Raw genomic sequence first — 25,779 nt, forward strand, 5'->3', positions numbered from 1 at the left:
GGTCCGTCTGATCAATTACAAATTAATCAGACACAAACTAGAGCCATCCACCTATTTATTCAGATCCCACAACAGGTGGAAGAATAAGACATTCTACAACTAAACATAATGAGAATGGGTAATAAAAAGAGTGGTCAGCTAATGACAGTGGTCAGCCAATGGCAATGGTCCCTGGAGGCCTGACATGATGGGGGTGTCTTGAATAATTGAACCAGTGAAGAGCTAAAACACAAAGGATCTATTGTCTATTCTCACCAGAGTGAAGGTTTTCCAGGAAAGCATACCTATTCAGACCCGGGCCTATGATAAGAGAGTTCCCCTCCCTTTGTGTTGTGGGTCAAAAAGACAGGGAAGAGGGGCGAGGCAGGAAGAGGGGGTGTTTCCAGCTCATTGATGTAAATTCACTGCCAGCCTGAACTGGACTTGAGTGGCTGCACTTTGGTATAACTCATGATTTTGACAGAAAGGTATTAGCAGCGTTGACTTATGTCACAATTGAAGCTGCTTTCACACTTAATTATCTAATCTTAAAAGTAGTGTTACGTAGGGTAATTATGAAGAAATTAAGCACATTTTGTGAAATATCACATCCTGTCATATTTATGAAGTATATGTGCTGCTTATTATGTTCAATTATTTGTATAGTGTGTGTATATTTGGATGAAAGGTGTAAAATGTGGTGTTTCACAGTATCAGAGCAGTGCACTTCACTTTTGCTGTAGTATCACTTTTGTTTGTTTTTCATATTTGAGGATCATCAGTCATCAGGCTAAACGGTTAATGCTTTATGCACAGAATATGAGTGCCTTTACCTGATCAAAAAATTATTAGCTAAATAAATAAAAAAATAGATCAGATGTGTGTGTATAGCGTAGCATGATTGAGTAACGTCGTTATTGGGACATGGCTGGCAATTCAGTAGCATTTAATTAAATTTTAAAGCCGTTGCAAATATGTGTGGTGTATATGGGGCCTCTAAGTTGCGACATTCATGGCCTATTTGTCAATATTTTTTAAAAACCGTTAGCAGATGGACTTAGTTCCAGATCAAATTATGAATGACAATGTAATGCTGTACATGCATAAAATGCAACAACTTCACAAACAGAAAAAATAGTCCCAAAGGCAAATTTAATTTTGTTGTAACTCCAGCTGTTTTTTTAAAGACTCATAGATGGTGATGTGTGTGGGCAGGAAGGAGCTCCTGTAGCTGTCAGTATAACATCGGATCTGAAGAAGCTTCTGACTCAAGACACTCTGCTGTTATATGACATTCTCATGAACAGGTTATTTGAGCTGTCTGTAATATTCATCATTTTATAAGGAATCCTTCCTTGCATCTCCAGGGGTTTCAGAGCAGTCCCCAGAACACAGCCAGCCTCTTTTATCAACTTAATGAGCTTTTTAAATCACTGACTCTGACGCTGCTACTCCAACTGATAGCAGAAGAGATTGCACTCTCCACAACAGAATTAGAAATGACCTGGATACTGCAAACACTGAATGACCTGAGTCTCCTCAAGTAGTAAAGTCTGCTCTGTCCCCTTTGTTACACAGCTTCACTGTTGTTTCTTCAGTCCAGTTTGTTGTCCAGGTGAACACCTTTCTTCTCCTGTAATCGACAAGCATCTCCTTTGTTTTGTTCACAGTTAAGATGATTGTTTCCAAACCATGCCACAAAGCTGTCCACCACCTCTCAGTACTCCATCAGTACTCCATCTCTGATACACCCAACCCCTGCAGAGTCATATTAATATTTCTGCAGATGGCAGGACTTTGACTTCTTCTGGTAGTCTGAGGTGTACAGAGAGAAAATGAATGACGACGGTTCCGTGCCCTTTGGTGCTCCTGTTCTGCTGACTATTTGGTCAGACACACAATTATTCAGTCTTACACACTGTGCTCTGTCAAGTAGTCATCACATGTGCAGAAAGCAACCTTTTTGTGTTTGAGTAAAACAAATGTGAACATAACAACTCCTCCTGTGGCCCACTACCTCAACCGTGTTAATTTAGACCTGTGAACCTGGGGGTAAAATGCTATGCTATGCCTTCTTAACTTCTTGTTTGTGTAAACTTTGGAGAAACAGGTACCATTTAGGATCATTTACAGCACTTGATCAGTTGATTTTGGAACTTTATGAGTGCACTATCACTGTTGGGAAAAACCTTGACAGTTCCAATGTAGTGGAATCACAGCAAGTCCAGAGACACAGTAGACTTAAAGATCAGCAGTGTTGTGACTATGAATCTGAATATATTATTTAATATTTAATATTAATACTTTAAAATTTTATCAAATAATATTTCGGTCTGTTAAGGGTTGTCCTGTGAATACCAACCCAATAAGGTGGTGGTATTAGGACAAAATCGAAAAGGGTAAGCCAAGCTCTGACATTATTGAACAGCAAAACTCTGCACACACATGGAATAAATTCACACAATTTCTTAAAATACAAGAATTTGTTAACAAATATAAGTCAACTCAAAGTCAAACATATTTCAATCAACAAACTCTTTACTATGCTAAAACAATCCAACTAAACTACCAAGCAGAATTAAAGAGTAAGGAAGACTAATGGGCCATGTACAATATAAACAAGTTGATCAAAGACGGTTGAAACCATGACCAAAAGAGTGATGCAACATTACCATGCAATGTTTATGTTTGAGAACCAAGGATTATTTTGAAGAACCTGGAAGTGAAGTTAAGTTAGTCTTGGAATTAACTCAGGCAATAATTGGCGTACCTTTAGACAACCATTCACAATGCAAAATCAGATAAAGTATTATTTTAATAAAATAATGTTTTAAAGAATGATCTGCTGAATAAAACCAACCTTATGGATGACTAATTCTCAATGTTGTCTCATTAGCTGCCTTTATTTATTGAAATAATATTTAAAGAAATATTATTAAGGAAATGGTCAAATATTTAAGGGAATATTTTGGAACAGAGCCAAATCTTTCTGGAGAAATGGGGCTTAATAGTGTTTACTTAGTAATCAAGTTTAGCAAAACAATGTTTAGGGAAATATTATTTACTGGATTGGAAACTAACAACCTTTCTGGGTAGATGATGTTTAGTAGCAAGCATGTGTTCTTACCTGTTAGCAGTTAAAGCTAACAAAAAAAGCTGATAGCTTAGCACCAGAATCAAACACACACCTCCGTTAATAAAAGGGTTAAAAAGCATAAGCGCAGATGGCATGTTATGATCAATCTTCTGTATTTAAAATCACCCTTCAAGTAAAGTTTGTCGTAACTTTCAAAACACACCAACACAGAACACAAAACTGAGCACGTGCTGAGCAGATAGCCTGCTAGCACCTAGATAGCTGAGTTCAACACAAACAAAACCAAACTTCATAAAATGAAAAACGTTTAGATTATTTCATTCATTCTAAATCACTTCTATCACTCTGCCCAAACCCTAACCTCGCATGTGAACCGTGCTGAAGAAAAGTTGTCCGTGCAACGACGAAGTTTGAAGAAAGCTCTGTGAACAAAAGGTTAGCTTCAGTTAACCTCCGCAGCTGTGGGTGAAGGACGGCTCACTCTGTCCACCAACCAACTGCGCAGTTACTGTAACCACAGTGGTGCGGTCCCTGTTGTCCTCCTTTCAGACCAGGAAAATGCTTCACTCGCCGTCGTAGAGACAGCGTCTCTGCTGGGAAACTTTTTGGAAACAAAGTTGCCTCTGTAAACCTCAGAGAGAAAGTCAAGCAATGCTTGTATCTTAATTATCCCCGTTCTTGATTGAATACCGGATACACATACAGCAATTCATTCGTACTTAACTTAGTGCATATGATCGGCTGACCGTATGACACTCTTGGATCCAGTTTGAAGAATTATGTCTGTTTGCCTGCAAAGAGACATTAGCGCTCTGTGTCGCTCCTGTCCCGGTGAAAGAGAGCAATTCCTTGGAAAGGGGGTGCTTTTATACAGACATTGGCATCATGGGAAGTACCCCTTTCCCTGGCTGTGCCGGAAGTAGGTTAATGCAATTTATTTTGAAAGTTCCAGAAAAGTCTGTACTGGACTTCATGTTGTAACCATGGCTGTAGTCCCAACAGCAGTAAATAAGAAATACTCAGAGGCATAAAGCGCACAAGTGAAAATGTGGCCCTGTAACTTCAAACAGTAACAACAGCATTACTGTGCAAAACATTGACGGTTTGAGGTAAACACGTAGCAAAAAGTAGCACTGCAGCAAAGCCTAACCTCAAAAGAAAGCTCACAGGTGTATAATTCTAGCAGCTACAGCAGAATGACTGAGTTAAATCATCAGGGGCATAAAGTGCACTAGTAATAAATGTGGCACGGTACTAAGATGTCACTTCTATTAAAACTTCAACTTCAACTTTATATATATTTTAATATCTATATATAGATATCTCTATAGATATCTCTATAGATATCTATCTATAGATATATAGATATCTATAGATAGATATATAGATATCTATAGATAGATAAATTAGTAGCCTATATGTGTAAGTGTAACATATACATATAGGACGCACAAATAGATTTCATATAAATCTGGAAACAGACTGTTCCATTGGAGGAGTCAATCCTGTGACCAATCTCTGCGTGAACTTTGTTGACTGGTCATCATCCGGTAGGTTGGAGCATCAGTCACAGTTTGGTCCCCCTTATCCGGACTGAGGCTTACATTTTTAACAGGCAAGAGCCAACATGTGTACATTACTCTGCGATGCCAGCCATACAGGTGGAGTGTGCAGAGTCCATTTGCCCAGAAGTACTGATGACATCCCATGGTTTCAGTGGAGTTTCATCCAGATGTGAGAGTGCAAAACCTAAGACATGTTCAAAGTTAATACTATAATCAATATAAAAAATGGGAATGATGTTGCTAATAGCAACAATACCAACAAAGTAATACAATAATGACATGAAATGATGCTTTTGTGTGTGGACCATAGGAACATGGCAATGTCAGGTTTAAATCTAAAAATAACATCTAGTGAATGCAATTAACATAACACATTGTACTCTGTCATATTCAACACAATATTGTAACCAGCCCCTCCCTGGGCTGCCAACTTGCCATGGTGGAGGGGTTTGAGTGTCCCAATGATCCTAAGAGCTATGTTGTCAGGGGCTTTATGCCCCTGGTAGGGTCACCCAAGGGAAGGTCCTAGGTGAAGGATCAGACAAAGCACAGACCCCATTATTGACACAAATGGAAATAGTGTTCTCTCGCCTCGACGTGGGTCACCGGGGCCCCACTTTGGAGCCAGAACTGGAGGTGGGGCATGCTGGCGGGCCCCTGGTGGCCGGGCTTTCACCCATGGAGTGAAATAGACCTGGTAAGGTCTATTCGGGGGTTCTGGAGAGGAGGATCCGTCGGATAGTCAAACCTCATATTCAGGAGGAGCAGTGTGGTTTTCGTCCTGGCTGTGGAACACTAAACCAGCTCTACACCCTCAACAGGGTCCTGGAGGGTGCATGGGAGTTCACCCAACCAGTCTACATGTGCTTTGTGGACTTGGAGAAGGCGTTCGACCATGTCCCTCGGGGAATCCTGTGGGAGATACTCCGGGAGTATGGGGTACCAGGCCCATTGATACGAGCTTTCAGGTCCCTGTATGACCGGTGTCAGAGCTTGGTCCGCATTGCGGGCAGTAAGTCAAACTCATTTCCAGCGAGGGTTGGACCCTGCCAAGGTTGCCCTTTGTCACTGATTCCTTTCATAACTTTTATGGACAGAATTTCTAGGCACAGCCAAGGTGTTGAGGGGATCCATTTTGGTGGCCTTAGGATTGCGTCTCTGCTTTTTGCGGATGATGTTTTTCTATTGGCTTCATCAGCTCATGATCTACAGGTCTCACTGGAGCAGTTCACAACCAAATGTGAAGTGGCCAGGATGAGAATCAGCGCCTCCAAGTCCGGGGCCATGGTCTTGAGCCGGAAAAGGATACAGTGCCTACTCTGGATCGGGGCGGAGGTCCTGCCTCAAGTGGAGGAGTTCAAGTATCTTGGGTTCTTGTTCACAAATGACGGAAAAATGGATTGGGAGATCAATAGACGGATTGGTGCTGTGTCAATATTGTTGCAGGTGCTGTACCAGTCTGTGGTGTTGAAGAGAGAGCTGAGTCAAAAAGCGAAGCCCTCAATTTACCGGTTGGTCTAAGTTCCTACCCTCATCCATGGTCATGAGCTTTGGGTTGTGACCGAAAGAACGAGATCACGGACACAAGCTGCCAGACACCCTGCGGGAGAGCCCGCAGGGTGTCTGGGCTCTCCCTTAGAGATAGGGTGAGAAGCCCGGTTATCCGGGAGGGACTCAGAGTAGAGCCACTGCGTTTCCACGTTGAGAGGAGGCAGTTGAGGTGGCTGGGGCATCTGGTTAGGTTGCCTCCTGGACGCCTCACTGGTGAGGTTTTCTGGGCACGTCCCACAGGGAGGAGGCCCAGAGGAAGACCCAGGACATGCTGGAGGGACTATGCTTCTCGGCTGGCCTGGGAACGCCTTGGGGTTCCCCCAGATGAGCTGGCCCAAGTGGCTTGGGAGAGGGAAGTCTGGGTCTCTCTGCTTAGGCTGCTGCATCTGTGACCCGACCCCGGATAAGCGGAAGACAATGGATGGATGGATGACTATTGCAATCACAAATCATAATGTTTTTCATCGTTTACACTAGTCATCAGAAATAACACATAACAGTACTGTTTAACATTGCACTGGCACCAAAGTGTAGTGGGTTTTTGAAATTTTGTTTGGGAGAGACATGTTTTTGTGTACATGTTATATGCACATACCTTTGTGAGAACAACGATGTTGTGGTCATTTACATGGTAAATCTGACGATCCTGCACCCAACCGTTTGTGATCTGCAAATGAGCTACCAGGGACTTGTGTGTAGGCACTCACTCCACACACATTGTAATCAAACACGTTGAGTAATGTTACTTCTGGAAGGTCATTTAGGTTGGATGTCCACTCAATGTGTTCATATGGATCAAGCCCATTAACTGACTGTATTTTCTCGAGGTATCGCTGTCTCGAAATGCTGTTTAATTTGTTGCGGTACGGGATCCGTGACTTGCTCTGCTTACAATCCATTGTTGTTAAAGGTAGCTTTTGTTAGCGATGCCAGTGTTTACCACTGGAGAAATGGCTGAGGCAATCCCAGCCTGCAATGCGGCGTGACGTCCATTCTCAAGCAGTATGGCCATTGCAACTTTAATCCTATTCACGTTTCAGGCTTTTATGTTGGAAAGACTAATGTGTCTTTTCTATTCATGGTTCCAGAACTGCTTGGCTTCACTCCACTCGACATCCCTCTACTCAGCACAAAACATGTTGTGGATCCATTAATGGCAGAAGATGGGGGTTCAAGCAATCAGGATCATGTGCTTTGCAAAGTAAAATAAATGCTCATAATTGAGTGAAGTTGCAGAGAAGAAACCACGCTCCCATCAACAACTCGCAAGGCTATGGCCATAAATGGCACCCATGATTTCGAAATCCGCAACTAGTTTTCGATCCGACACGCTCTGGTCATTGTGGTCTAGATATTTTTTTTAATTGCTCATGAGTTTTTTTAGGCTTTTCCCACCACTGCTGCGATGTGCGGTAAAATCTGTGGCTTGTAATTCTCTCCACCACCTTCATGAACACCTTCTCATAACTCATCCATGGCCAATTAGTGAACAGCAGTTTGTGTGCATCACATTCCGGCCCTACTCAGTCCCAGTGGGACCTGCTGCCCAGCTGGTATCAAAAAAGCCAGAATGGGGTCAGACATATTCACTGGGATAACATTTCTGCAAATGGTGGACAGACTGATTGGGTTCACGTGTCACTCCAGCAGACTGGTAGGTCCAAGCAGCTCCCACCTGAAAAGTTGTCAGCTATATTTTATCTGATTTACAGTGAGTAAGACTTGCATAACTATTATAGTTATGCAGTTTCAGAGTCATCAACCTTTGTCCCCTGAGGCTGTGTGATTGGACAGATCACGTTGAGCTGAAGCAGCTTTTATTTCCAAATCAGAATGTGGGGTACACTCTTCTGCCATTATTCAGACTGTCCTGTGCACATCCATGTGGTTTGGCTCATCTACTTTTTAAATCAAAGTAAAAAGAAGAAAAGCAGGCTAAAAGTAAAGACACTGTTAAATGTTTACCTACCACTGCTGTATATTCAAAACAACTAATACTGAGTGTTAAGCTCAGTGTTAAGTTGACCTAATGTTTGGTTGAAGCGATAAAAAGTTATTTGTTGTTTCGTTGGATTTTTTTTTTTACTTTGTTTATGAACATGTCTAGAACATCAACATGTTTCTTTTGTGATTTAATGTTAGAAGGGAAATTCTCTTTAAAAAAATTTGTCAATTTTTACAGTCAAGATCCTTCCATTTTAAAATGATTCTCAGATAGTTTATGATGTGGCTGGAAATTAATAGTTTCAACAGAGCTGCATGCTGCAGAAAGGTAGAAAGTGATGACGCAGGGCAGTGCTATGTGAGGCTGCAGCCACGTCATTCCAGAAGGCTGGTGGTGGAGTTGGGGTGTCAGCACATCTGTGCTCCATCATATACCAGTCCTGACTTGTTCATCAGCCAACACTGAGCTCTGCTTTTTGTGGTTTGAAATAGCAAACATATGAGTTTAACTGCTCGGAAAACACAGCATTAAAAGTTTTTATCAGCAGAAAATTTCAAGGGAGGAAGGTGTGGTTTAGAGACCTAGCAGGGAAGTGAAGATTTGTCACCAAGACAATCAGTATTGAAAGGGAAACAAGGTTTTCATGAAATCACCCTTCCAGCCCACACAAAACAGTTCATCACTTCCTGCTTTACACATGTGCAGCTCTTACTGGAAGGAGCAACCAAAGTATGTGAGCAAAGCACAAGAAACATCCAAAACAAGTCAAGTGGTGTTTTCCTCTTGTCCATATGCAGCAGATGTCTTCGCTGATATTCATTAAAGTGTGTTTATCATCAAATGGTGTGTAGATAAATGAGTGTGTAAATATCTGAGTAAATGTGTCACACAATCTGAGCCGTAATAATAATTGAGGTGAATTAGTATCTTTTAAAACCAACAGCACAGTAAAAGGAGAAGTTTTGTCTAATGAAAGCAGCAACATTCTCTTTCTAGATTTATTTAAATTCCCACTAAAACACATTGAAGTCTGTGGTTGTAACAAGACAAAAGAAATCTGTTTCAAACCTGCAGTTTTCATCAGACTTTCATTATTATTATTATATCTTGGCAATGCTATTTTAAATGTTGTGAAACAAGTCAAATACTCTTCAGGCTTAAATTCTCCACAGATTTTGTTTAGCAATGATTCTATATGAGTGAAAGGGTCTGATTTAGGACAGCTTGGAAAAATAAAGAAAATATGTGAAAACCACTTCAAACAAACTAAAGTGTTTTGATGGTTAACACTACAGGTCCACAGACCATAGGTATTGATGGGACTCTCTCTACACCAACTGCACCACCTAGTCCCAAATCAACTACTGTTTTAAATGTCTTATGGAAATAAACTTTGACTTCAGTTGAATTTTAGTTTGCCTGGTCCTTATAAGCACAAGTATCTTCCTGTTTTTCGACTTTCAACTGCAACACAGGTTGGAAACAGAGGCTGCACTAGACTTTTTTGTTGTCGGTCATTTTGGCTGACAGGGTAAAGAAAATCTTGTCATAATATATTTTTACCCATCACTGTTTTTGCTTTTATGATAATGATAAAATATTCAGTCTGAACAGTCCACATCAACCATATTATTAACTTTTTCTCTGCAGTGATAAAAACACTGACTGTGGTCCCAGTAACTACATATAAACAATAAAATTAAACCATTGCACTTAAAATATGAACAGATCACCTGCTTTGGCCTGAACTTCCTCCTGGTCCACATGGACCTAAAATGTGCACCCGCTTTAGCGTCAGGAGTGGGATTTCTGCAGAGGCTTTGTGTCATATGGTTTTGGACTTTTGCCTCTAACAGATGACATTTGTGGCTGTTTTGATGTTGTTCTGGAAGCTGAATCAGCACTCTACCGCCACACTAGAGACTGGAATTACAAGCGCCACTTCAGCCAAAGTTTTGAAATCAGAGAACATTTCTCCAATTGAAGTGATCAGAAGCTGGCAAAACTCTGAATGAGGGGTTTCCTGATCCGGCAAGCACTTGCTTCAGTGAGAGGAAACAGCTAATTGATATGTTAACTCGCCATCATTTGGTCAGGGGTGTGTATTCCAATCTGTCAAATGACAGCTGGCCTTCAGATTTTTAGTACAAGATTTGTGGAACAAATGGGATGTGGTATGATACAAAGCAAAGTCAGCAGCCAATGCAGAATAGTCTGCGTGTGCACAGAACGGATACACCATATCATCCTTCAGTGTTCATCTGACCTGAGAAACATGTTGACCAGCAGAATCTGATGCAGATAATAAGATTTTGAGGATTAAACAAAACAACTTTGTTGAATGCATTTTGACAGACCCCTTGTATGAGAATAGCGACAACAACGTCTTGTTTTACATGGATGAATGCTACAAGTTGCAAGGCACGTCTCTTTGGTTCTACATGATCTGAAAGTGCACATGGCAGGTGATCTCAGCAGATCACCTTGTATAATGTGAAATAACAAATGGATCCATAATAGTTGGAATCCATAGTTGCTTTAAAACTGAGTTTTTCAACAATTGACCACATTTTTTAGTAAGGTTGTTAAAAACACTATCTGTGCCAAAATGTGAAATTTAGAATGAAAGCATTTGAGTTGACTGTTTAAATGAGCTGAGAGCTGAGTTTTTTTGTTTTGAAGAATATGGGCCTGTTCCCCATTCTGTTCTCAAGCGCATTGCAGCAGTGGAATATTCTGCTGCTCAATCCTCCTAACTTCCTCACATCCTAATCTTTATCTTTGACCCCTTTCTACATTTTGGAGGGACATCATTTTTTGTTTGTTTGTTTTTTTACTATATAAAAAGCACGTTTATCAGCCCTGCTCTTTTGAACTGCTCACCATAAAGAGGATGGTGCAAATCTATCAGTCTTAATTCCTAATCCAAGACCAGCCTGCTTTTCTCTCTTAGGAATAACCCTGAAATTCAGATGTCTATCTCTAATTTAGAAGTAGTGATACGACAAAGACTGGCAGCTGACAAAATATGCCTTTGTTTTTGGACTGAAGTAATGGAGAGTTGTCTGTCCCTTCTCGTTCCCTAAAGTCAAGAGCCACCACTTTCTTAGAATTCACCCCAGCTAACTGATGGTTGTTGCCAGCTGCTGTCTGATGTTTTGATTTGGTACGGCAGACTGGAGGTCATAATGATGATGGACAAGCACATTCTCAAGAGGTCAGAGCTTCTCACATGCCTTCACATGCCTGAGATATTCCCCTATCCTGTAGATAGATGGAAATTAGGCTCTATACAGCTGAGCCAGAAACGTATTTGATTACAGACCTTAGTTGCCTGAATAGTTTAGACGCTGGAATAGGCAAAATTAAGCTAAACCAGTTAGAAAAAGGATTATTTCTGCTGTCTGAGATACCTTTCACATAGAAAACATACAAACTTAAGCAAATTTTTTGCTATCCCTGGTAAAGATGTGTAAAACATAAATTAATATTTTATTGCAGTAATATTTCAACTCTGAATAATTAAGAAAAATCCAACCTTTATGAATGGAGGGATAAAAATACCAAATAGGAAATAACTGGTTTTAAATGAAACATCAGGGATACTATTGTTGGAACCCTCACTTTGTACAAAGCCCTTTTCCCAATAAGACAGCAACCTTTGATTCTATTTGTCTTCTCCTATGAGATTTCAGTTGGACCATAGAGAGAGGGATTTTTCACCAGTACTAGATCCATGATTCTTAAACTCTATCAATTATTTACAAGATAAATCTAAAATAAATATGTAGAGCTAATAATCAATCAACAAGTTAAAAAAAACCACTGGGATTTACTAATTGATAAACTACTATTAGGAAAACAAGCTAGTAATGTATGTCTGCACTTTGCAAAACATAGCAATATGTTCATTGTGCTTAAAGCAGCATATAGTACCATATATGGGAAAGATCTATTAAGATACAATTAATCAGAAGACAAAATAATTGGGTTTTTCTCTCTAGCTGAGTTTTAGAGTTTTATATTTGCAAAGCAGATATACTGAAGTACAAGATCATGGTTGGTAAGAAACCCTCAAAATTTGCACTCGTACCCGTAATCTTAGGCTTATCCGGAACCGGATCGTGGGGGCAGCAGTTTAAGCAGAGACGCCCAGACTTCCCTCTCCCCAGAGACCTCCACCAGCTCATATGGGGGAAGCCCCAGGCATTCCTAGGCCAGCCGAAAGTCATAGTCTCTCCTGCTTGCCCGGGGGGCATTCAAAAAAGATGCACGAGCCACCTTAGCTGACTCTTCTTGATGTGGAGAGGCAGTGGCTCTTCTCTGAGCTCATCTCGGATGGCTGAGATCCTCACAATATCTCTAAGGGAGTGCCTGACCATCCTGCCAAGGAAGCTAATTTCTGCTGTTTATATCCTTGATCTTGTTCTTTTGGTCATGACCCAAAGTTCATGCCGACAGGTTAGGGTAGGAACAGCTCTCTCTTCACTACAATGGACCAGTGCAGCATCTGCATTACTGCAGCATTTGCACCGATCTGTCTGTCAATCTCACCCCTTCCCTCTTAACAGAAACTTTCTAAGGGTGTATTAACACCGCCCCCCTCCTTGAACCGCCACCTTATAGTGGTGGAAGGGTTGGAGTGCTCGAATGATCCTAGAGGCTATGTTGTCTGGGGCTTAAATGCCCCTGGTAGGGTCTCCCATGGCAAACAGGCTCTAGGTGACGGGTCAGACAAAGAGCGGTTCAAGAATCCTTTATGAGGACTAGTACATCGAGGCATGTGACGTCACCCAGTACGGCGGAGCCGGGGTCCCACCCTGGAGCCAGGCCTGGGGTCGGGACTCGCCGGAGAGCAACCCTTTCCGGGTTGCTCCTCGCGGGACCCGGCCGGGCAAAGTCCGAACGAGAGACGCGAGGCCATCCCCCAGTGGGCCCACCACCTGCAGGGGGAACCGTGAGGGACCGGTGCAAAGAGGATTGGGTGGCGGACGAAGGTGGAGACCTCAGCGGCCCGATCCCCGGATGCTTAGGCTGGCTCTAGGGATGTGGAATGTCACCTCGCTGGGGGGGAAGGAGCCTGAGCTCGTGCGGGAGGTCGAGACATATCGACTAGAAATAGTCGGGCTCGCCTCCACGCACAGCGTGGGTTCTGGAACCCGTCTCCTTGAGAGGGGTTGGACTCTCTTCTACTCTGGAGTGGCCCACGGGGAGAGGCAGCGGGCTGGTGTGGGTTTGCTTGTTGCCCCACAGCTCAGCCGTCTCATGTTGGGGTTTATCCCAGTGGATGAGAGGGTCGCAGCCCTGCGCCTTCGCTTTGAGGATAGGTCTCTGACTTTCGTTTAGGCCTAAGGGCCGAGCGGTAGTGCGGAGTACCCGGCCTTCATGGTGTTCCTGTCGGGGGTGCTGGATAGTGCCCCTCCTGGGACTCCATTATTCTGCTGGGGGACTTCAACGCCCACGTGGGAAACAACAGTGACACCTGGAGAGGCGTGATCGTGAGGAATTGCCACCCCGATCTGAATCCAAGTGGTGGTTTGTTATTGGACTTCTGTGCTAGTCACAGATTGTCCATAATGAACATCATGTTCAAACATAAGGGTGTCCATCAGTGCACTTGGCACCAGGACACCCTAGGCAGGAGGTCAATGATCGACTTTGTTGTCGTATCATCAGACCTTCGGCCGCATGTTTTGGACACTCGGGTGAAGAGAGGGGCTGATCACCACCTGGTGGTGAGTTGGATCCGCTGGAGGAGGAGAAAGCCGGACAGACTTGGCAGGCCCAAGCGCATAGTAAGGGTCTGATGGGAAGATCTGGCGGAGCCCTCGGCCAGGGATGTATTCAACTCCCACCTCAGGGAGAGCTTTGACCGGTTTCCAGGGGCCCAGGACACGCTGGAGGGATTATGTCTCTCAGCTGGCCTGGGAACGCCTTCGGCTCCCCCCGGAGGAGCTGGAGGAGGTGTCTGGGGAGAGGGACGTCTGGGTGTTTCTGCTGCCCCCGCCACCCGGTCCCGGATAAGCAGAAGATGACGAGTACAAGTATTCACACCTACCACTTTTGGTCCACTTTAAACGGACCAGAGTTTGTTTCCCCCGTTGGTGCGGACCAAACAACCGGACAGAGACCCACTTTTTCAGGTGGTCTTGGTCCGCTTCCAAACAGATTCTGGTGCGGTTTGCTTATGGTCTGAATACAAACAAACTACAGAAAATGTATGTCTCTTTGGACTTAATAAGCCACCGTAGCTGGTAGCAAAGGTGTATGTTCTACTGAAATCATACCTAATAAGCTTTTTGTTGCTTAGCAACACTACTGGCATGTTGTGGGATAGGGAACATGCATTCTCTGGCGCCGTTCCAAAATTATAAATAGGACTTTGCGAAATCTGTGTTGAATGAGCTGGTCTTGACTCTCACAATAATATTGCAGCTGTAATAGCACAAATATGCAGAACAGAGTTGCTGCACACAGCACGTCTACAGTTGTTTTTCTAAATTTCCAGGTCTGTGCTGTATTCCGCCCCCGTCATTTCTGTCCAATGGGAGCAATGATCGTCACCCGCTTTGTGAAGTTAAAGTGCCTCTGACATCAAATTTGTGTGATAAATCCAATTACATTTTTGGAAAGTTAATAAAATATTTCAAAAAGTAACTTCATGGCACTGGTCGAGGTCAGGACTCTTTGCAGTGAAGCATGATGCATCTTTCCAGAGAAGGCGCCTGCACTGCTTTAGGGTCCAGTGGTAACATGCTTTACACCACTGCATCAGACTCTTCTCATTGCACTTGGTGAGGCATGGCTTGGACTCAGTTGCTTGGCCATATAAACCCATTCAATGAAGCGCTCTATGCACTGTTCTTGAGCTAATCTGAAGGCCACATAAAGTTTGGACGTCTGTAGTGATTATAATACCACTGACAGTTGACAATGGAATAATTAGGAGCAAAGAAATTTCACGACTGAACTTGTTGCACAAGTTGCACCCTATGACCATACTATGCTGGAATTAATTGAGCTCCTGAGAGCAACCCATTCATTCAAAAAGGTTTGTCTGCAATTAGGGCCAAAGAAATTCCATGTTATAACTAGCAGAACATAATAATTTTTACCCACGTAAACCTCATTAAAATGTCCCTTTGGTAATCTGTCTGGAGCTGAACCAGATCTTAAAACCTGAAGCCTTTTCATGTCTGTTTAGATGCAAAGTGTGATGCTGCAAACGAACACCCCCCATCACATTAGCACAAAGGATGCAGTTTTTTGCTTTGTATCAGTTGCTTCACATCAGATATCACTAACATCCTGTGGTTTTTACCTCACATAAGAAACCAACATAAAACCTTATCAGTAACTGACTAGATTATTTGTTAGTGGAAATAACATGGTGAACAGAAGAAATGGGTTACGATTCTTCCTGTCCTGAATAATTAGCAAGAATGAAGCAAAAACAGTATGCCAGATTATTAATGATTGTGGGTTATACTTGCAGTCTTGTAATGCAGTCTTGTTTTTCAGCAGTACAATACTGTACTGCTTCCATGATTCAGTTATAGTGCGATTGCAAGAGTATTGCATTTTTCACCATTTTGTAATGTCACAACTCGGGATGGGTACCTTTCCCGGTATCTGGGAAATTGGTATCAGTCCTCAAGGGTACCAATTTTTGGTACTTTTGTGTGTGTTTTTGTGGTAATAAATGTTAATTCATCCAATAATAAAATCTCAAACCTTTTCAATTTAACATATTTATTTCTCAATATATAAACTTTAATGAATATATCCAAACAACATCCAGCTGTGTGTATCGTAACATCTCAGTTGTTTCAACATTTCTCCTCCCATGTTGCAGGCTGCAGACGAGTCCCTAACGGATGCAGGCATGCTAACAATGCTGAATAGATCTGAGGCTGACAAGAATTGTGCACTCTTCAGCCTTGAGAAAAATCTTGTACTTAACCAGGTGCTCCCTCAAATTAGCAGTATTCCTGCCACTGGTCTTGCGCTTTGCACACATATTGCACACAAATATTGCAGCGAGCATAATCTGCATCACATTTTGAGAAGTGGAGCCATACTTTTGGGCGCTTTCTATCAGCCATGCTTGCTTTGTTGACTGCACCATTACGGTCTCATGCGTTCAATGCTGTGTTAATGTACAGCATTGAAAATCACCCACTCTACCACTCCCTCAGTGTCACAATGATGTGTTTAGGTACTGAAACATGGTACGAGAAGTTTAAAGCGGGGTTAGGCTATAAGACAATATCCCTTTTCTGAAAATGAAAAGAATACGACACAATTCATATCTACCAAGATATCTCACCAAGGCAAATGAATATCTCAGGCAAATGAACAGCATCATGCTGTGAGAAAGCTTTTCTTCAGCAGGGACAAGGCTATCCTGTCCTTGCTACAGTACAATCCTTGAAGAAACTCTGTTAGAGGCGGCAACAGACTCAAAACTGGGGCGAAGGTTCACCTTCCAACAGGACAACAATACTGGTACCAATCACACATCTTTTCTGCTCAGATCCTTTCCGCTGTCCCAGAGTGCCTTGTGTGTTCAGACACTGTTGAAATTCCCTTCACATACACAGAAGGGTTAATAATCATGTCAGACGGTGTTTTGATTCGACTGTGGAGTGTGTCAAACACAGTGTCACATCTTACAGAAGGGTGAGTGTGACACAGAATGAGATCTACAGAGAACACCTGCATGACTCAATAATGAATGCAACCTGAATGGACACAGCATCAAAGCAACCTGCCTATCAGAGCAGCTTTAACCAGCTGAGGTGTAGCTCAGAGGGCATCTGAACGTGTCTTCTGGTGTAAGTTGGCAGATCCTTTAATCCTGTTAGCTGAGAGGTGGAGACTCCAAGGAACTGATCATGTTTTTTCTTGCAGTAAGGCAGATACTGTTGATAAAGGTGGTTATCATCAAAATACTTGAATACTCTGAAAATATCCCTGGGAATGCAAGCTGATAAAGTTTTCCAAGAAGGTTCATTGCGAATCGGAAGTTTGGGACAGGCGCGGTGGCTGAGACATACACGACACTTTTAAATGTATGTCCACTTACTTCCTTGAGGACTCTGGAGGACAAACATACCTGAGTTACCAAGGCCACAAAGGTGTTATTCTTTAACCACAGTTTTTAAGCTACTGTGAACTGAACGACAGAACAACAGACCCTCAAAAAATATATCACTAAGTCCCTAGCTGCAGGAATCATTCGTCCCTCATCATCTCCACTAGGGGCAGGATTTTTCTTTGTGGGGGAAAAAATCCATGCATTGACTTCAATGGACTCAATCTTATCACAATAAAGAACACATATCCTCTCCCACTCATCTCTTCCGCAATCGAACCTGTACAAGATGCTACCATATTTTCCAAACTTGACCTCCGTAATGCTTACCATCTCGTCCAAATCCGCCAGGGGGACGAATGGAAGGCAGCTTTTAAGACCCCTTTAGGACATTTTGAGTATCTGGTTATGCCTTTCGGCTTCTGTTAAGCCCCGGCCGTGTTTCAGGCCCTAGTGAATGATGTCCTAAGGGACTTTGTCGATCGTTTCATACTTGTGTATTTAGATGACATCCTCATTTACTCAAAAGACCTCTCAGAGCATCAACAACACGTCCGCTTGGTCCTTCAACGCCTCCTAGAGAACCGTCTATATGTAAAAGCTGAAAAGTGTGAGTTTCACAAGTCCTCCGTTACCTTCCTCGGATTCATCCTTGAGGGTGGGCAGGTTCGTTCAGACCCAGACAAGATTAAGGCTATACTCGAATGGCACACTCCTGACTCACGTAAACAGTTTCAACGGTTTTTGGGCTTTGCCAATTTTTATAGAAGATTAATCAGAAACTACAGTCAAACTGCAGCCCCGTTAACCACTATGACTTCCACTAAACACCCTTTTGAGTGGACTCCACAGGCAGATGAAGCTTTTTATAAGCTCAAGGACAGTTTCTCTCAAGCCCCCATTCTCATTCATCCAAACCCATCAAAACAATTCACACTAGAAGTTGATGCATATGACATTGGACCAGGGGCTGTGCTATCCCAAGTTTCTGACACTGATGGCAAACTTCACCCTTGTGCCTTTTTCTCCCGCAGATTTAATCCAGCCGAGATAAATTTTGATGTGGCAGACCGAGAACTCCTGGCAATAAAACTGGCCCTGGAGGAGTGGCGTCATTGGCTGGCGGGCGCTGAACACCCAGTTATGGTATGGACAGATCATAAAAACCTAGCCTACCTTCAAGCAGCCAAACGCATTAACCCTCACCAGTCTCGCTGGTCCCTTTTCTTTTCACGTTTAACTTCTCAATCTCATACAGACCTGGTTCCAAAAATATCAAGCCCCCACGTGGTGGAGCCCTCACGTGGGATGTGGAAACCTTGGTATCCCAGGCCCTCAAAGATGAACCAGATCTCGGAACTGGACCCCCAAATCGGACTTACGTCCCTTCAACTGTCCGGTGCCGCCTGATCCACTGGTTCCATTCATCCAAGTTCTCTGCCCATCCTGGTTCTAGTCGAACCATCGCCCTCATCTCCAGGTTTTGGTGGTTGTCCCTTCATAGGGACGTTAAAGAGTATGCACAAGCCTGTACTATCTGTGCTAGAAATAAGTCCTCTAACCAACCACCCGCAGGATTGTTGCAACCCCTTTGTGTTCCTAAGCGGCCCTGGTCACATATAGCCCTCGAATTTGTCACCGGACTTCCCACTTCACGAGGTATGACGCCCATACTCACTTTTATCGACCGTTTCTTTAAGACCTGTCATCTCATTCCCCTCAGAAAACTACCCTCTGTCCTTCAGACAGCTCAACTTCGGGTGAAGCATGTTTTCAGACTCCATGGAATACCTCTGGAGATCCTCTGAGACCGCGGACCTCAGTTCACAGCTAAGGTTTGGAAACAATTCTGCTTAGCATTGGGAGCTAAAGTATCTCTAACCTCAGGATATCACCCATAGTCCAATGGCCAAACAGAGAGGATGAATCAAGAACTGGAATCCATCCTCCGTTGTTTAACATCAACCAACCCCACAGACTGGAGCCAATTCCTGCCATGGGTCGAGTACGTTCATAATTCTCATACTTTTGCTGCCACAGGTTTCTCCCCTTTAGAAGCCTCTCTGGGCTACCAACCACCATTGTATTCCATGGATGAGAAAGAGATCTCTATCACTTATGTACGTCATCACATCCGTAGATGCAAACACATCTGGACAGCCACCGCACAAGCCCTTCATCCACCTGGTGGCACCTTCACCTCAAGTGCAAGTAAAACAGAATTACCTGAACCTTTCACTTACCCGACACGCTCCCAGACTATCCATCATCTACCTTCTCCTCCCCCCTGGCGGATCTCCTAATCGCTCTCTGTAAAGAAAACATATCAAGATCAACAACCCAGAATTTTACCTGCCACTTACCATTGATCCCCTCTCCACACAGCGGCGAGTTCCTGTTTCTCCAGCAATCGAAATATTTCTTAATAAACTCTAAAACTTTTCCTGTTTTCCTGAGTGTATTTCTGCATGTGGTTCAAAGCAGCTAGAAAAACGATGACACTAACTGACTAAATCTATTTACTTTCTCTGTTTACTATAAATCAACTAATTATTTGTTTTTACTGTTAAGCTGATTCCTATTTAATTAGACATTGTTAATCTAAAAATAGAAAATACGTGAATGATATAAAGGTAGGAGTTTAGTACAAATTGGGCATATTTGGGCATAACTCTAGCTGCTAGATCTGATGGAAAACAGTTTACCAGGGAATTTAAGAGTTATTACAACGCTGATTACATTCCAGCTGTAGATTTATAAGCTCGTTAAAACTAGACATAAACTGGTTGTAGTTCTCCATATCCATGGATGAAATGTTAGGCAGTTACTTATTCAGACTACATTTGCTGTTTGGCATCTAGTATGGATCTAGTCCATCAATATATTTCACCTTTTTTTTTCAAACCATGCTATCTTCAATCAAGTGTTCTTCATCTTAATTTACTGAACCAAAGACCGGCTTCTGAAACACCTCTAATATCCCTTCAGGACCTCTATGCAAGCAGGGAGAATACATTGTAGAATAAGCCTCATTTTCTGTGATCAAACTCATGCCAAGCAGAACCTTGTCAAGCTCACTACCTGAGGTAAAGTCTCAGGAGTAAAAAATGATATTAAGACTGAGGAACAGTTTCTGCTCTGATGAAAACAAGATGACTACCTTCACAAAACCCCCATGTCAAAAACGTCCTCGCCAAATTAGAAAGTAAGAGGGGCTGAATAAAAATGCATGCCACATTTTCAGATTTTTGTTTTTGAAAAAAAAAAACAAATTAAAACAATTATACAGTTGATCCTGATAAAATACGTTGAGGTTTATGCTTGTATTATGAGAAAATGTGAAAAGGTCTAGGGGGTATGAATATATTTAGAAGGCAATATACTTGAGGCATATTTTGAACTGAGGTATGAACAGGGTCCTAAGTAAGTAAAATCAAAACCATCTACTAAACACAGAAGAGAAATCTGACTTGTGAATGTAATAATTAAATAAGTATTTACCCAGAAATGTTCTTTCCTGTTTTTATTTGATTGCTCCTAAATTCCACGTGTGTCGAATATGGGCCTAAATATTTTGTGAAACAGAATAGGTGTATAAATATAACCATTCTCTGCAGCCTAAAACATTATTGTAGTGGATTACTGTAGATGAGTGGGGAGAGACGGTTGAATGGAGACACAGGTCAGGAGGTTGATGGCAGAGAAAGAGACAAACCGCGTGATGGATTTGGGGGAGGGTTGGTGGCAGTGATGTTTGATTTCCTTCCAAACTCTGCAACCTCCTGAGGATACAGAGCAGCTGGAGGCCTGGAAATCCCTCCCCTTGGCTGGTTGAAATGTGTCAGACAAGATGAGCTGATCTGACTGCTGCATTTTCACATCTCTAGCTCGGGGTTTTATTTCTTCATGCTTTACAAAAACGGAACAAAAAATCACATGTGATACGTGGTAGCTTTTAAAACAAAGTTGTTTTTGTTTTATTTGGCACTTCATGTATTTCTAAGGAATGATTCTTTGGTGCACCGGCAGCTATCTTATTAATGGAAACCAGAAAGTGTGTCATCAGTTTTAAATGAGACAGCACCACATCATAAATCAGTCTGTTTACTAAGATGAAGCGCTCCTGTTGAGGGTGTTTCTGCTGGAAAATAAAAGCGGATAACAGTATACACTTTGGGTGTCTGAACTGACTTCCAGATCATGAACCCTGCTACTCTGACTGGTGCTGATATCATTTAAATATTCACCACACAGTGAGATGCGTAGCTTTGCGGATGTGACACTCCCTCAAAGAATTATCTTTCTTCTCCATCTGTATCACCACAAAGATTTTGTTTCAAATTATGCTGCATTTGCAGCACCTAAGAAGAAGAAGGTTCAAGCTCTTACTAAACAAATGAATTAGTTGATCACACTTATTAGTTAGCCTAATGTTTTATATTTTACCTTCGAAATCTCAATTCTTGCTATATAATTACTTACACTCCTGTTAATAATTTGTAAGAAGTTTTCAAATAAATTCATATTTTACTGCAGGAGCATAATCTCACACAGAAATGCTGAACAAAATCTAATCTTTTTATTTGAGAACATTTATTTAGGGAGGAAAAATATTTGAAAAGAAACCAAATCCTCGATGTCCCAATCATTGATACTCCCACTCTCAGGACTTTGTACAATTCCTGTTGGCCAATATAACATTTGGTATTCCTCTATTCACCAGGTTGGGGTATGCAAAGTGCTAAGACCATTAATCTCTACACAATCTCTACAGATTGTCCAGATTCCTTGGTCCTATCATGTTTTCTTCTGGTCATCTCAGACCACAGGTTGTGTATAGGATTCAAGTTTAGGGACTCACATGATAATGGAAGAAGACTATTTTTTGTTTGTCTGGGGAACCATTTTTTGTGTTGATTTTGCTGTATGTGTAGGATTTCATTGCGGAAAGACTCAGTAATTCATATTTTCTTTTAAACATTAGAGGTAATCGGATTTATATTTAAATTATTCTGTTATTTCAAAGACTTCATGATGCCATGCATGCTATCAAGATTCCCAGGGCATTTGGAAAAAAAGGCCCACAGCATTAAAGATCAGGAGGCATGAGGTATTTTTCCACAGTTTCATCCTTTGTTCAACAGTAAACTCACTTTAAATACCCCTACCTCCTCACTCATATCCACCTGGAGAGCCGGAAATCTTAATCTTAGTCTAAGCCGAACAAAGCACACAGTTCAGGTTAAATTTGTAGCAGATTTCAGCAAAAACAGCAGGTTTCAATAAAGGCTTTTTTTCTTACATAACTCCTACTGAATGTGTTGGCATGTAGAGAGTCTCTAAGGGTTGTTATGGTGAATTGGCAAATCCAAGGAATCAACCTCTAGAAATTGTTTTATTTTACTTGTTAAATAGAAGTCTCTAGAAACTCTGATCAATATAAAAAAACACTGAAATAAAAAATGATTCAGTTATGATAGAAATGATTGTTGGGGGTGTCAGTAATTGTATCGCATTTTGATTTTGTAAAAACAAGGGTTTTTAAATTTTCACCTATAAATAAAAGGTACTCAAATTAAAGATTGGATTATTTTCAAATGGCTGGTTGTGAAATTAAACTACTACATTATTTTAAGAATTTACCCCAATGCCAATCCGGATATGTCATAAACAATACAGGTCCTTCTCAAAAAATTAGCATATTGTGATAAAGTTCATTATTTTCCATAATGTCATGATAAAAATTTAACATTCATATCTTTTAGATTCATTGCACACTAACTGAAATATTTCAGGTCTTTTATTGTCTTAATACGGATGATTTTGGCATACAGCTCATGAAAACCCAAAATTCCTATCTCACAAAATTAGCATATCATTAAAAGGGTCTCTAAACGAGCTATGAACCTAATCATCTGAATCAACGAGTTAACTCTAAACACCTGCAAAAGATTCCTGAGGCCTTTAAAACTCCCAGCCTGGTTCATCACTCAAAACCCCAATCATGGGTAAGACTGCCGACCTGACTGCTGTCCAGAAGGCCACTATTGACACCCACAAGCAAGAGGGTAAGACACAGAAATAAATTTCTGAACGAATAGGCTGTTCCCAGAGTGCTGTATCAAGGCACCTCAGTGGGAAGTCTGTGGGAAGGAAAAAGTGTGGCAGAAAACGCTGCACAACGAGAAGAGGTGACCGGACCCTGAGGAAGATTGTGGAGAAGGGCCGATTCCGGACCTTGGGGGACCTGCGGAAGCAGTGGACTGAGTCTGGAGTAGAAACATCCAGAGCCACCGTGCACAGGCGTGTGCAGGAAATGGGCTACAGGTGCCGCATTCCCCAGACCTGGGCTACAGAGAAGCAGCACTGGACTGTTGCTCAGTGGTCCAAAGTACTTTTTTCGGATGAAAGCAAATTCTGCATGTCATTCGGAAATCAAGGTGCCAGAGTCTGGAGGAAGACTGGGGAGAAGGAAATGCCAAAATGCCAGAAGTCCAGTGTCAAGTACCCACAGTCAGTGATGGTCTGGGGTGCCGTGTCAGCTGCTGGTGTTGGTCCACTGTGTTTTATCAAGGGCAGGGTCAATGCAGCTAGCTATCAGGAGATTTTGGAGCACTTCATGCTTCCATCTGCTGAAAAGATTTATGGAGATGAAGATTTCATTTTTCAGCACGACCTGGCACCTGCTCACAGTGCCAAAACCACTGGTAAATGGTTTACTGACCATGGTATCACTGTGCTCAATTGGCCTGCAGACTCTCCTGACCTGAACCCCACAGAGAATCTGTGGGATATTGTGAAGAGAACGTTGAGAGACTCAAGACCCAACACTCTGGATGAGCTAAAGGCCGCTATCGAAGCATCCTGGGCCTCCATAAGACCTCAGCAGTGCCACAGGCTGATTGCCTCCATGCCACGCCGCATTGAAGCAGTCATTTCTGCAAAAGGATTCCAGATCAAGTATTGAGTGCATAACTGTACATGATTATTTGAAGGTTGACGTTTTTTGTATTAAAAACACTTTTCTTTTATTGGTCGGATGAAATATGCTAATTTTGTGAGATAGGAATTTTGGGTTTTCATGAGCTGTATGCCAAAATCATCCGTATTAAGACAATAAAGGACCTGAAATATTTCAGTTAATGTGCAATGAATCTAAAATATATGAATATTAAATTTTCATCATTACATTATAGAAAATAATGAACTGTATCACAATATGCTAATGTTTTGAGAAGGACCTGTAGAATATGGTGAAAAAGTTTAATATTTTTTGTCTCTCATATCAGAAAGCTAAACTCATATTTTATATAGATTCATTCCACATAGAGTAAAATAAATATTTCGAGCCTTTATTTTTTTATGTAATTTTCATGATTTTGGCTTACAGATGATTAGAATTCCAAATTCAGTGTCTCAGAAAATTAGAATATATCATAAGATCATTAAAAAGGTTCTTTTTAATAGACATTAACAAATCTAATATTTCCTAGTAGTTGAAAACCCAGTGGACCAACACCAGCAGATCACATGGCACCCTAAGTGAATGACGCAAAGGACGTGATGCAAATGGTGTGATTAGGGCAAATAGCGTGAAGTGAACCCAGCGATGGATGCGCAGCGAATTTCGCTGGAGTTGAAAAATCAGAACTTTTCTGTCAATTCGTGTCATGTCTAAAGCCCTCTTTTCAGTACAACAGTTGTCATACAAGTATGAAACTCACAGCAGTAGCTCAGAGTACATCCATGTTCATGTAGGAAATAATATTTTTTTTTTTTATTCATTCATCATCTAAACCGCTTATTCCATAGTGGGTCATGGGGAAGCTGGTGCCTATCTCCAGCAGTCTACAGGCGAGAAGCGGGGTACACCCTGGACAGGTCGCCAATCCATCGCAGGGTAACACAGAGACATATAGGACAAACAACCATGCACACACTCATTCACACCTAAGGGTAATTTTAGAGAGACCAATTAACCTAACAGTCATGTTTTTGGACTGTGGGAGGAAGCTGGAGTACCCGGTGACAACCCACGCATGCACGGTTGAGTATTTGCAAACTCCATACAGAAAGACCCCTAGCCAGAAGTCAAACCTTAATCATAAGTATTTAATTTTCAGATGCATATGTCAGCAGGGCTGATTCCTAGGTCGCCGATCAGCCGTTAATATATAATTATTCAATACGCTAACATGCTACATTCTGTTGTCTTGCCTGGTGTATTTTGCTGGTCCTTGTCCACATGTTTGGGCACAAAAATTTACATTATATTTAGAAGAAGTGGACAGTACAATTGGGCTGTTTATCTATTGAGCTGAGATTTATTTACTCACCAAAGACAGATGGGCAGGTGTTCTGCAGCGGGGATGCAGCGCCTGTAGTTCGAGTCCCGGAGGCTGATTCGTCCCCCAACACGGGGCAGCAGGTCCTCAAACTGGGTCTTGGATAGACGGAGGTACAGCTGAAAGTGACCGTGATCCGGATGCTGACCCTGGAGTAGGTGGGGGTAGTCTCCAAACTTGTTACGTCTCTGGTGAACCCA

The 25,779-nt window shown here is 42.0% G+C and overlaps 1 long non-coding RNA gene across 1 annotated transcript; it reads right to left on the reverse strand.

The window, feature by feature from the left end:
* Window positions 1-6,552: 6,552 nt before the first annotated feature.
* On the reverse strand, window positions 6,553-25,776 carry LOC124870936. Its single transcript, XR_007038906.1, has 3 exons — window positions 25,571-25,776; window positions 19,478-19,544; window positions 6,553-6,578 (listed from the first exon to the last, which is right to left on the reverse strand). It is a non-coding gene; the product is annotated as an uncharacterized LOC124870936 (long non-coding RNA).
* Window positions 25,777-25,779: the final 3 nt, after the last annotated feature.

Source organism: Girardinichthys multiradiatus, chromosome 7 (assembly GCF_021462225.1).
Source record: "Girardinichthys multiradiatus isolate DD_20200921_A chromosome 7, DD_fGirMul_XY1, whole genome shotgun sequence".
NCBI lineage: Eukaryota > Metazoa > Chordata > Actinopteri > Cyprinodontiformes > Goodeidae > Girardinichthys > Girardinichthys multiradiatus.